This window comes from Heterodontus francisci, chromosome 22 (genome assembly GCF_036365525.1).
Source record: "Heterodontus francisci isolate sHetFra1 chromosome 22, sHetFra1.hap1, whole genome shotgun sequence".
NCBI lineage: Eukaryota > Metazoa > Chordata > Chondrichthyes > Heterodontiformes > Heterodontidae > Heterodontus > Heterodontus francisci.
Genome location: NC_090392.1, coordinates 69,358,142 through 69,371,438, shown reverse-complemented (window position 1 = coordinate 69,371,438; position 13,297 = coordinate 69,358,142).

Genomic DNA, 13,297 nt, shown 5'->3' with positions numbered 1-13,297 from the left:
AGATTTGACTATTCCAAAACACTCCTGGCGAGTCTCACACATTCGACCCTGTAAACTTCAGGTCATCCAAAACTCTGCTGCCCATTTCCTAACTCACACCAAATCCAGTTTACCTATCACCCCTGTGCTCACTGGTGTCCATTGGCTCCTGGTCAAGCAATGTCTTGATTTTAAAATTCTGACCCTATTTTCCCAAATCCTCCATGGCCTTGCACCTCCTTATCTGTTATCTCTTCCAGCCCCACAATCCTCTGAGATATCTGTGGTCATCTAATTCTAATTTCTTGAACATCCCTGATTTTAATCGCGTGACCATTGGTGGCCATGCCTTCACTTGTCTAGGCTGTAGGCTCTGGAATTCCCTCCCAACACCTCTCTGCCTTTCTACTTGCTTTCCTCCTTTAAGACACTCCTTAAAACCTACCTCTTCGGGCGAGCTTTTGGTCATCAGACCTAATATCTCCTTCTGTGGCTCGGTGTTATGTTTGGTTTTATAATGCTCCTGTGAAGTGCCTTGTGACATTTTATTACGTTAAAGGTAAATACAAGTTTTTATTGTTCCCACTCTCCATCACCACCACCCCACCCCCCTCCCCCACCCCACCCCCAACATAGTGTTCTACTTTACAGGTCCTTGGGGAAAGAGCCAAAAGCTCACACAGACCTGAAACGTTAACTGTTTCTCTCTCCACAGATGCTGCCTGACCTGCTGAGTATTTCCAGCACTTTCTTTTTTTGTGCAATCCTTCAATATAATGGACTGGAAGGTCAATGTGCACTGCCTGCCCTATTGGCAGAGGCCAAAGTAAAATCAGTGTGCTGTGCCCACACCTGAACCATGCGTTAGTCCCTTTCCATATGTGAATAAGGGGACTAATGCTTGTCTGAATAATTATCCCACATCCACTATCAGCCATCATTGACTTAGCATAAGAGAGGAGATGAGGAAAAGGTTAATATAAACGCAGCGAGTTGTTCTAATTTGGAATATATTGCCTGAAAGGACAGGGGAAGCAGATTTAACAGTAACTTTCAAAAGGGAATTGGATATGTACCTGAAAAGAAAAAAAATTCAGTGCGATGGGGATAGAGTAGAGGAGAGGGACGAATTGGATAGCTCTTTCAACGAGCTAGTACAGGTACAATGGGCTGAATGATCTCCCATGCTGTAAGTGCCTCAGGGCATAAAATCTTGGCACTTCTTACCAGAACAGAAGTATCGCACTGTAGGCGTGCTGCTGCTACCCAGTGCTGAGGTGCCAGGTGACTGGGAGAAATGGTGGGAAGAGAGAAGTGGGGAGTTAAAGGCAGGTAAATCAGCCTGAAGTTTTGATGCAAGAGGCTAAACTGCTGAATACAATGTTGCTTTTAAACCCTTAGTAAAATGATTCCTCTTCATTCAATCTTAGATTACAAAGTACCCAGAACCAAATGCAAAACAAAAACTTGATTCAATGTTTATGATGCAGATGGATAAACCGCTACCGGCCAAATTAAAAGTCATACGGGTGCCCAGAGGGTTCAAATGCAGTTTCAAGAATGTTTATCAGGAAGCAGGGAGTTTGAACTGTGAAGAAGCTTCCTGATCTAAAATAATAATGCAAGTATGGACAGGGGAAGATAGATTTTTTAGTTTGCTGATTGAGATAGTTTTTAGCAGTTAGAAATAATAATGCAGATCTATTATTTTACACATCAAATGACTGCAGGTCAAGTTGGTTCACACTTTCTGACAGAAACATCTAAAGTACGGATTTAAACCCTGTAGGTAACAGTACACATTTCATGTCAGTTTGATTTTGCTTGGTTCAGGTTTAGGGTCACACCTTTTCCCCATGAACTGGTGTGTTTTAATTCAAAGCATCAGTTGATGGAAAATAAATCAGAACATGCATCTGTTGAAGAAACTGGCTCTGCCTCAGTGATCGCTTGCTCCAGGGTGTGTCACTTCTCTTCTGTCGCAACCAGCATCACTGATAACTGATGGAGCCTTGAGACAAAGCGCTAGAAGGGGTCTGCCTGTGCCATGCGATTGTGGAAGATGGGTGGTATTTGGGAGTGTGCAGACTCATACTGAAATGGACCAAAGGGCAAGTGATATCCAAAGCAGTATTTATGCTTGGAAGATGTGCTAATGGAAGGCAGCATCCTAATCTTCTACTGTCTGACTATTGTGACATGACGTGAGGCGTGTATACCTTGAGAAAATCATAGAATGATGCAGCGCAGGAGGCCGCCATTTGGCCTGTCGTGTCTGTGCCAGCTCTTTGAAAGAGCTATTCAATTAATCCCATTCCTCTGCACATTTTCCCCCTTCAAGTATTTATTCAATTCCCTTTTAAAAGTTACGAATGAATCTGCTTCCGCCACCCTTTCAGGGAGTGCTCTGCAGATCATTCCAACTCGCTGCATAAAACAATTTTTCCTTATCTTGCCTCTTGCGGTTTTAAGGCCCACTCCAGAACTTGAGCACAGCAATCTAGACTGACACTCCAGTGCAGTACTGAGGGAGTACTGTACAGTCGGAAGTGCCATCTTTCGGATGAGAAGTTAAACTGAGGCCCCGAGTGCCCTTTCAGGTGCACAGAAAAGATCCCATAGCAGTATTTTGAAAAAGAGCAGGGGAGTTATCCCTGGTGTCATGGCCAATATTAATCCCTCAATCAGCATCAAAAAACAAATTATATGGTCAGATTAAACCATCCCATGGTACCATTTCAAAGAAAAGCAGGGTGTTCTCCCCAGTATCCTGGCCAATGTTTATCAACCAATATTAAAAAAAAAGATGATCTGGTCATTATCACGTTGTTTGTTAGACCTCTCGGTGCATAAATTGGTTGCTACATTTCCTACATTACAACAGCAAATACAATTCAAGAGGTACCTCATTGGCTGTAAAGTGCTTTGGGACATCCTGCCATCATGAAAGGTATAACTGAAAGGCTTTCCTTCTTTCAGTTAGAGTTCTTTCAGTTAAAGTCATAGTTAGAGATTCTGGCACAGTAACTACAACAGACAGTGTCGAGGACTGAACTCTTAACCAACCCAGGAATTCCAACCCTGGTAGTGAAGAATTTGTCTGACCTCCTCCCCTAAAAGAATGCATGCTTCCAAGTTTTCAATTTCCATTCAAGTTACAGAAATTTGTACGGAGTCTAAATTCACTTAAATAGAGGATATGATAGACCTTTCATTATTCTGTGCTGAAATGTTCAGTAGCTGGCGACATAGGGTGCCAAATTTCAAATATGATAGCTTTCCTATGGTATTCTTCAATTTCTTCAAACACCTTTATAGGAAACAGCAAACACTTTGTATTTTATTCACTCAGCAGGTGTTAGGCTGTTTGCTTTGATAAGGGCATGAATAAAATTACCAAAGAAAGCATGCTAAAAGGCAAGATACTAATACATTTCCAGATTATCATGTGTCGATAACGAAAAGCAGGATATTGCAGAGGGAAACAAATGTAAGCTTTGAAATGGCACTAAATGGAATCTGTAGATAAACACAGGTATGATCAGACTATACGAACACAGATGAAAATGTCAGTGTGTATTTTCACAGAAATGAAATTCACAATGGAAAGCGATAGATTACCTCAGACATAGAATGTCTCCTACACTCAGCATGCAATTCATGCCTTTGCATGTTCTCACCAGTTTTCACATCACAGACCGTCTACCTTGTAAGATTTTCTTTTGAACTCAGATTGACCTGTAATAAACCAACTGTGGTGGCATTCTTTTGTGCCTGTTCAGGTGAAGAACAACAGCATCAAAGACGAGAATAAGCTGGCTTCCTTCTAACCTTCAACAATGATCTGATTTTGGGTTCGGACCAGTGAGTCTTGGCCCAAAACTGGAGACACCATCTTTTAAAAATCAATTTACATCGCATCAGTTTCTGAACAACTCCTTGCTTTTTTTTTCTCCAAGAAGCACATTGCACTCGGTATGACACAACTTAGCTTTTGGCAGACCTAGATTAATAAAAACTTAAGGTTGGAGTCAAGCCCAATCACGTTCTTGCAGTTCATGTTAATCTTCGATCTTTCACATCTTCCTGAACAGCACACAGTTTAATGTCTCATCTGAAGAACTAAACCTCTCAACATGCGTCACTCCCTCAGTCCTGCAACACAGTGTAATTCTAATTGGAGTACTGCACTGGAGTATCAGTCCAATTGATGGAATACTGTACTGGAGCATCTGTCTAATTGATGTACTTAATTTCTGGTGGGGCTTCAACCCAAACTTTCTGACATAGAAGGCAATATACACCAGATAGTAGTACAAAACTGGAAAGATGACTCATTCATTCAGTTCTAGGTGTGTCTACTTATTTTCCATATGGAGCCCAAACTAATGTTAGTTCACTCTTCAATGTAAACAGAGATAAAGAAAAAAGGGAAAGAAAAAGATAAATAAAATTTATCAAAATGATTTATGCCATCAATGATCAAGAGGTATTTCAATTATATAATTGGACCAGTAATTTTAAAAAATCAAGTGTTTCTGATCCGATCTTCCCTCTCTCCACACACCTCCACCCCTTCCAACTCAGTTTCAGCGGTAGACTGAACCTATTATTAATATCCACACCATATGCTGCCAGACGATGAACGGTGTCAGGCAGTAGGTGGGGATGGATGTCTGCCCACCCACATTGAACATGGGTACCTTGCCATGGTGGCATCTGAGAAGATGCATGATTTGAAAACCCTAGCAATGACCCTGGGTGGCCTCTTGCCCAAAGCATGGCCTCGATTTCAATGGCCTCTTCCCATTGGGAATGGGCCAGTAGCATCCTGTAAATCAAAGAGCAAAACTTTCTGTCCCGCTGCTCTTCCCAATGTGCCCACTGGCATTTTAATTGGGGCCTTCACATGTGTTGTGAGCGCAGCTGCTTATTTCCGACAGGAGCTTCAATGTAGTGTGCAAATTGGGGTCCGATGGTATATGTAGAACACTAATGCATACTTGAGGTTCCAATAGGCAGACCATGCACTGTGCACACTCTGCACATTGGTACCAGGAAATGAGTGCCTGAACCAATGGCTCTTCAAGGATTTTCAGCAGACTGAAGATTTTTGTGGAGCCCAGGAAGAGACTGAATGCTCCCCTGGGCCCCACAAAACCTTCCAACCCACTGCTGGCCATTCTGTGGCCCTTCTTGCGATTGCATTCCCCTCTTTCAGTCCTGGCTTCTGGCTCAGCTCTGCTGGATTTCCCGTCTCTCTCTCTCTCTCACTCCCATGGACAGTAAGCTGCCCAAGAAGGTTGGCTCTGCACTCCCAGCTCACTGTTGTGACCTGGCCTCTTCCCAGTGACTGTGATTCGGCAGCCAAATGTCCCTCTCGCTACCCACCCACAGTCCAGCCTCCAATCAAAACAGAACAAGGCAAAGAAAGAAAGTAGCTTCCGACTAGGCTTTGATGAATTACTCAAATATGATGTTGCTTTAAAAGGTTGACATTATTACAATGATATCAATTGCTACTGATAAACGTTGGCCAGGAATTTTGTCGTACGTTTCTCCTGATTGTCCGCTGTGACTACAGCAGGTGCACATGCAAGCGACGTTTCTGCCAATATTCCCAAGTTATGTTGGCTGATCGGGGGAGCTCCCTGCAAATCGCCCACTGTGATTTAAAAAAAAACAAAACAGCAGGCGAAGCAGTTTGGAGGGTCAAAGGTCCGGTGTCTCGCGTAACAGGAGATTCACAAAGCTGCCCTCCTAGTCATTATAAGCGTGAACTATACCATTTGTCCCCTTTCTATGTATTGATTACTGCTGCACTCCCAGATGGGTCTGACACAGATGAAGAACAATAGTCTCCTTGGGACACTGTCTTTATTTCTGAAGTCAAGCCCTCATCACACCCTGTTTCATGACTTTGACCAAGAGTTGTTGCCAAGCAAGACAATTTTATTGAGCATCAACAACTTGCATTTATGTAGCACCTCTAACATAGTAAAACATCCCATGATATTTCACAGGAGCATTATCAAAGAAAGATTTGGCACTAAGCTAAAGGAGGAGATATTAGGATAAGTGACCAAAAGTTTGTCAAAGACATAAGCTGTAAGGAGTGTCTTAAAGGATGAACGAGAGGTTCTTAAATGTCTTATGGACAGATCTGAAGCTATCAGTGTTCAATTAATTGTAATCCCACCATAGTCAGTCATGGTTCAGTCGGTAGCACTCTCGCCTCTGAGTCACAAGGTTGACTGAGTGTTGCACTGCCAGGAGTAGTGTCTTTCGGATGAGATGTTAAACTGAGGCCTTCATCTGCCTTCTCCACTGAACATAAAACATCACGTGTCACTATTTGGAAGAGCAGTGGAGTAATCCCTGGTGTCCCAGCCAATATTTAACCCTTAAATAACCTCACAAAAACAGATTATCTGGTCATTAGCACATGACTGATTGTGGGAGCTTACTTTATGCAAATTGGCTGCCACGTTTCCTACGTTAGAACACTGACTACACTTCAAAAGTACTTCATTGGCTGTAAAGTGTTTTGAGATGTCAGGTGGTCATGAAAGGTGCTATATAAATGCAAGCCTTTCTTTCTTTCACAGTGCCGCTGGTGAAAGATAAGTTCTTGATCAGTTCCGGCCACATGGAAATGATGCCTGGGACATCAGACATGACGGACAGTCACTGAGCATTTTGCTTTGGCCACATATTCTATTTAGTTCCTATCAGAGCTTTATTGCCTACAGTGTTGAAGTTAGAAAAAAAATACGAATGGATATGGATGCCAGCAGCAGGTTTTATAGGAAGTAAAGTAAAAAAGCAAGTTGAAACAAGTTGTTAAGCACAGACCGAGAAGCCAGGAAGAGCGCTGTCTGGAACATTTGGCCAACAGTTGGGGGTGAGGGCTGGGGGGGGGGGTGGGGGGGAACACAGGTGGTGGGAGTGGTGGTCTCACAATTCAAGATCGTAGCATCAGTTTTCCCAGCATGAAATGGTCGCAATGATACTCAATTCATCAGGGCAGAGTCTGCGCCCAATTTCCATGGGGCAATCAGGCCACTGCTAAATTGGCCAGGACCCTTTTTCTAAATGTTTTATCAGCCCTGTTGGTTGCCTGAACTGAACACAGGCTTAATTTCAAGACTGAACTGAGGCTCCTGCATCCATTTCCAATCTGATTGCCTATACTTGTTGAGACCAGTTGGAGCATGAACTTCACAAACTCTGACCAGTATTTCTGGTCTTGAGCCACAGAGGTCCCTTCATGGGGACCTCAAAACCTCCTGCAACATCCTTTCTGTGGAGTTGGGAAGGGCAAGAGTGTTCCTACTACCTGCAGGAAACAAAGGCAACCCCCACTCACTCACCCCTCCCTCCCTACTACTTCCCCCAGGACATATCTACAGGCCTCAGTTCCAGCCGAAATTGGTTAGGCCCCGATAGAGGAACCGCTGCTCACCTCGGTTACACCGATGAATCCGGACAACAAGTTTAGGACAGTCTGGTGCATTGCTCCTTTTTGATGTTAAATGCACCCTGTTTTGAGCATCAATGAATTTAGGCCTCACAGTGTCGAATAACAAAGAAAAAACAAATGATGAAAACAAGCCAGTGTTGCTAATTTACCAGTGAAATGGCCCAGGCTGAAACATTAGCCTTCTTTCTTTTAAAGGGCTGACAGGTCTGCTGCGTAATTCTGAAATTTTCTGTTTGTATTGTGTTTTGGTTTGTTTTACTTCCTCCGCTGTGTAATAATCAGTGGTGGGGAAACTTATCACTCACCAGCGTACATCAGGAAATAGCAGCTGCACAACTTCAATGGCCAGAAAATTGAGGCCAGCCTACTTGTGATTTTCTGACATACGCTGGCAGTGGACAGGGTTCCTCACCTCTGGTGTGCGCCTGGGAAATTCCTTCCCCCGATTTAACCATTGCGATTCTCTTTTACCCTCAGTGTTCGATGTCCAGCTTCATTTCCTGTTCTCTCTCTGGTCTTTGCTTTTCACATGTCTAAATGCCAAGTTGTTTTACACAGCCTTTCACATCAACATGGATAATTGGAGACTAGTTGCCAATTACAGTTATAGAATCAAATAGAAGAAGAAAACAAAGGCTTGCATTTATAAAGCATCTTCATGATCGCAGGACATTCCTAAGCAGTTTACAGTCACTGTAGTACTTTTGAAGTGTTGTCATTATTGTAATATAGGAAACATTTGAGACAATTTGCATACAGTAAGCTTCCACAAACAGCAATGTGGTAAAGTCCAGATAATTTGTTTCTGTGATGTTGATTGAGGGAAAGATATGGCCCAGGATAGCAGGGATAACTCCTTCACTCTTCCTCAAAATAGTGTGGGACTTCAAACCACAAGCTTCTGACTGAGAGGAGGGAGCACTACCAACTAAGGAATTGCAAGCGGTCTTTTTTCATCTTCATACTTACCATTGTGCGAACCAAATTAAAAAGATTGCAGTGGGAAAAGGTCTAATCCCAAATTCCATGTCATACAGATTGGTTTCAATCTCATAATGAAGAGCTGGAACCTGTCATAGCCGCTAAGCGCATTGCACTTTTGAACTACAAGAAAGCCCCCAGCGATTTAACATCCGCAGCACTTAAAGCAGCCAGAAGTACTGCACAAAGAACAGCTAGGCGTTGCGCAAACGACTACTGGCAACACCTATGCAGTCATATTCAGCTGGCCTCAGACACCGGAAACATCAGAGGAATGTATGATGGCATGAAGAGAGCTCTTGGGCCAACCATCAAGAAGATTGCCCCCCTCAAATCTAAATCGGGGGACATAATCACTGACCAACGCAAACAGATGGACCGCTGGGTTGAGCACTACCTAGAACTGTACTCCAGGGAGAATGCTGTCACTGAGACTGCCCTCAATGCAGCCCAGCCTCTACCAGTCATGGATGAGCTGGACATACAGCCAACCAAATCGGAACTCAGTGATGCCATTGATTCCCTAGCCAGCGGAAAAGCCCCTGGGAAGGACAGCATTACCCCTGAAATAATCAAGAGTGCCAAGCCTGCTATACTCTCAGCACTACATGAACTGCTATGCCTGTGCTGGGACGAGGGAGCAGTACCCCAGGACATGCGCGATGCCAACATCATCACCCTCTATAAAAACAAAGGTGACCGCGGTGACTGCAACAACTACCGTGGAATCTCCCTGCTCAGCATAGTGGGGAAAGTCTTTGCTCGAGTCGCTCTGAACAGGCTCCAGAAGCTGGCCGAGCGCGTCTACCCTGAGGCACAGTGTGGCTTTCGTGCAGAGAGATCGACTATTGACATGCTGTTCTCCCTTCGTCAGATACAGGAGAAATGCCGTGAACAACAGATGCCCCTCTACATTGCTTTCATTGATCTCACCAAAGCCTTTGACCTCGTCAGCAGACGTGGTCTCTTCAGACTACTAGAAAAGATCGGATGTCCACCAAAGCTACTAAGTATCATCACCTCATTCCATGACAATATGAAAGGCACAATTCAACATGGTGGCTCCTCATCAGAGCCCTTTCCTATCCTGAGTGGTGTGAAACAGGGCTGTGTTCTCGCACCCACACTTTTTGGGATTTTCTTCTCCCTGCTGCTTTCACATGCGTTCAAATCCTCTGAAGAAGGAATTTTCCTCCACACAAGATCAGGGGGCAGGTTGTTCAACCTTGCCCGTCTAAGAGCGAAGTCCAAAGTACGGAAAGTCCTCATCAGAGAACTCCTCTTTGCTGACGATGCTGCTTTAACATCTCACACTGAAGAATGCCTGCAGAGTCTCATCGACAGGTTTGCGTCTGCCTGCAATGAATTTGGCCTAACCATCAGCCTCAAGAAAACGAACATCATGGGGCAGGATGTCAGAAATGCTCCATCCATCAATATTGGCGACCACGCTCTGGAAGTGGTTCAAGAGTTCACCTACCTAGGCTCAACTATCACCAGTAACCTGTCTCTAGATGCAGAAATCAACAAGCGCATGGGTAAGGCTTCCACTGCTATGTCCAGACTGGCCAAGAGAGTGTGGGAAAATGGCGCACTGACACGGAACACAAAAGTCCGAGTGTATCAGGCCTGTGTCCTCAGTACCTTGCTCTACGGCAGCGAGGCCTGGACAACGTATGCCAGCCAAGAGCGACGTCTCAATTCATTCCATCTTCGCTGCCTTCGGAGAATACTTGGCATCAGGTGGCAGGACTATATCTCCAACACAGAAGTCCTTGAAGCGGCCAACACCCCCAGCTTATACACACTACTGAGTCAGCGGCGCTTGAGATGGCTTGGCCATGTGAGCCGCATGGAAGATGGCAGGATCCCCAAAGACACATTGTACAGCGAGCTCGCCACTGGTATCAGACCCACCAGCCGTCCATGTCTCCGTTATAAAGACGTCTGCAAACGTAACATGAAATCGTGTGACATTGATCACAAGTCGTGGGAGTCAGTTGCCAGCATTCGCCAGAGCTGGCGGGCAGCCATAAAGACAGGGCTAAATTGTGGCGAGTCAAAGAGACTTAGTAGTTGGCAGGAAAAAAGACAGAGGCGCAAGGGGAGAGCCAACTGTGCAACAGCCCCAACAAACAAATTTCTCTGCAGCACCTGTGGAAGAGCCTGTCACTCCAGAATTGGTCTTTATAGCCACTCCAGGCGCTGCTTCACAAACCACTGACCACCTCCAGGCGCGTATCCATTGTCTCTCGAGATAAGGAGGCCCAAAGAACAGCATGAGGTACACAGCAAGGGGCCTTGCTTTCTACCATAGGAAGAGGAAATGGGGGATGGCTCCCAATCAGATGATAAGTGCATCTCATTCAATTTCAGCTGCATAGACGGGCTGTCAGCCAATGCAGAGCATCCATTCACCAGTCACAAAAAGTACTTGCCCCTGCCTACCAACCATTGACTGACATGAGAATGACAATCTGGATACCAGGTGATTGAAGTAAATGTGTTATGTGCTGAAGCAGCTTTTGTAATATTCGTCAAAGTTCTGTGAATTCAGCAACAGAATTGGCTACAAGCCTGGAGTTTACACATATGCCAATCCGTTCAGTCTGAGCATTTGTACATATTTCACAGCCTTTCATGGCCAAACATCAAACAATTGAGTTTTAGTCGGAACAAGTAAAATCTGTGCAAATGAACACTTGGGGTTTGGCTGTTCTTATAAGTGAAACATTTTTGATGGTGTTTTCTATGAAAACAAAGCACTGTGAAGATGCTAAGGGCTTTAATTTCTTCTCCAGGTTGAATTGAACTGAAAAGTGAATACAAGTAAACTGGTGAGCAAACTCATTAGAAAGTGCTAATTGACTTTTTGCCTAGTTTTCTCCGATCAACCATTACCTCCACAAAATTTTGCAGGTTAAGAATAGATCAGGTCCTGTTAAAATTCAGTCACTGAGAAGTGCTAAATCTGAGGTGGTAATAAGATGGTGAGAATGAGCACATTGGTAAACATGAGCAAGCAAAGTGAAGGAAAGGCAAGGGACAAACTGTCTGAACACAACACTACTGTACTAGAGTGGTGGATTTGGAGGAATGTGTGCATATGTTCAGTAATCTGACCACCTCTGTCAATTTGGATCTGGCCTAACCTCTGCCATCAGCCTGGACCCTTCCATGAGTCCCTGTTGTCAAGCTGGCACTCAATCTGATTACTACTGCACTTAACTGTTAGTATTGAGAGGGTGATCATTTAATGGAGAAAACATATAATTGTTAGATTTGTAAATATATGAATTAAATTAAAACAAAGACATGTGCTACTTTTAGGCCCTATATCACATTAAGGTGTCTGCTCCAGTGCATTTAGGGAATGCCATGAGTTAGGTACATTGGAGTTTAGATTCCAAGGTCTAAAATTAGGATCTTCAGAATAAAAAGTTGATGTTCTGATTAAAAATGCCAATTGCCAAGTGAGGTCAAACCTGTACTAACTCTGCTACTTACCATCCAGTAGATAACCATGACTGTGACATGTAACAGCACTAATTGATTCATCCTCTTTCACTCATCTATCAGTGACTTGGATACATCCCTTTCTCTACATTAGACTGGGACAGACCCTAAGCTATTGAGGATTCAACCTTCTTTCTCCATCTCACCCCCAGCACACCACCACCCAGACCTTAGATGTACAGCTACCAATGGATCATCAGGAATTGACCATTTTTTTCTGATAAAAATGCCGTAAGATTTAGAATTGTGACCACTCGCAAAATGCCAGAATCAGACCTCTCCCATATAAGACCTATCACAAAAGATTAAAAAGAAAATAACCAGCAGGAATCACAAGTTCTTGTGGAGCAGTCACAAAAGGGTTATAACCTTCACCGATAATCATTTATTATGTCTAAGAACAGATAGGAGGTGATTGAAGTTAATATACTATGTCACCTTTAGGCTGACATTTATAAACTGCACATTTCATACTTGCAATTTATTATATAACCGTAACTCTTAAATGTTTTAGTAGAAGTGCAGGAAAAGAGCTAAAGATCTCTTTTCTTCCCTCTGATATTAACAATGGTAAGTAAACCAAATTATAGATGCCAATGTCTATTAGTAGGGTCAGAAACTGTACATGAATTGCAGATGGTAAAATTGCTGCAGCATATGTTGTTACTTGTGTGAGAATGAGAAATCTGCAGAATGCTTTCCCATTTCTAACCCCATTTGAGCACTAATTTTCATTTTGGAAAACACTTACAACTTTAATTTCCTCATGTGGCCACCATCTTATTTTATATTTGCTCTCATCCCTAGTCGCCCTGAGATGCAGCTGGTGCTGGGCCATCACCTTGAACCTTGCAATCCTTGAAGTGATGGTTCTCCTGCAAATGGTGCTTGGTAGGGAATTCCGGGATATTCACCCAGCGACAATGACGGAATGGCAATATATGTCCAAGTCAGGATGGTCTGAGATTTGGAGGGGAACTGTGACAGATAAAACAGCAACACATTCCTTCGTTTGACGTGTGATTTGGCAAAGGAGAAGACACATGAATATTGGAGGGAGGGCATCATTTTTCAAAAAAAAAAAGGAAAAATAGTCCTTGTTGAGCATCTCATTTTTTGTGTAGTTTATTATGTTACGTCATAATGCTATAACAGATTCACAATCTATCACAGTCAACTGTAAATTTGCATAATTTCATCTTAAGTATAATTATTGACTTTTAGTTGATGGCTTTCGTGATGGTATCCAACAAGCCGATATGACTGGAATACAAAAGCATTTTCAATAAATGCTGTCATAAATGAAGAAAACAAAATACTTCAGCTGGGAACATTGTG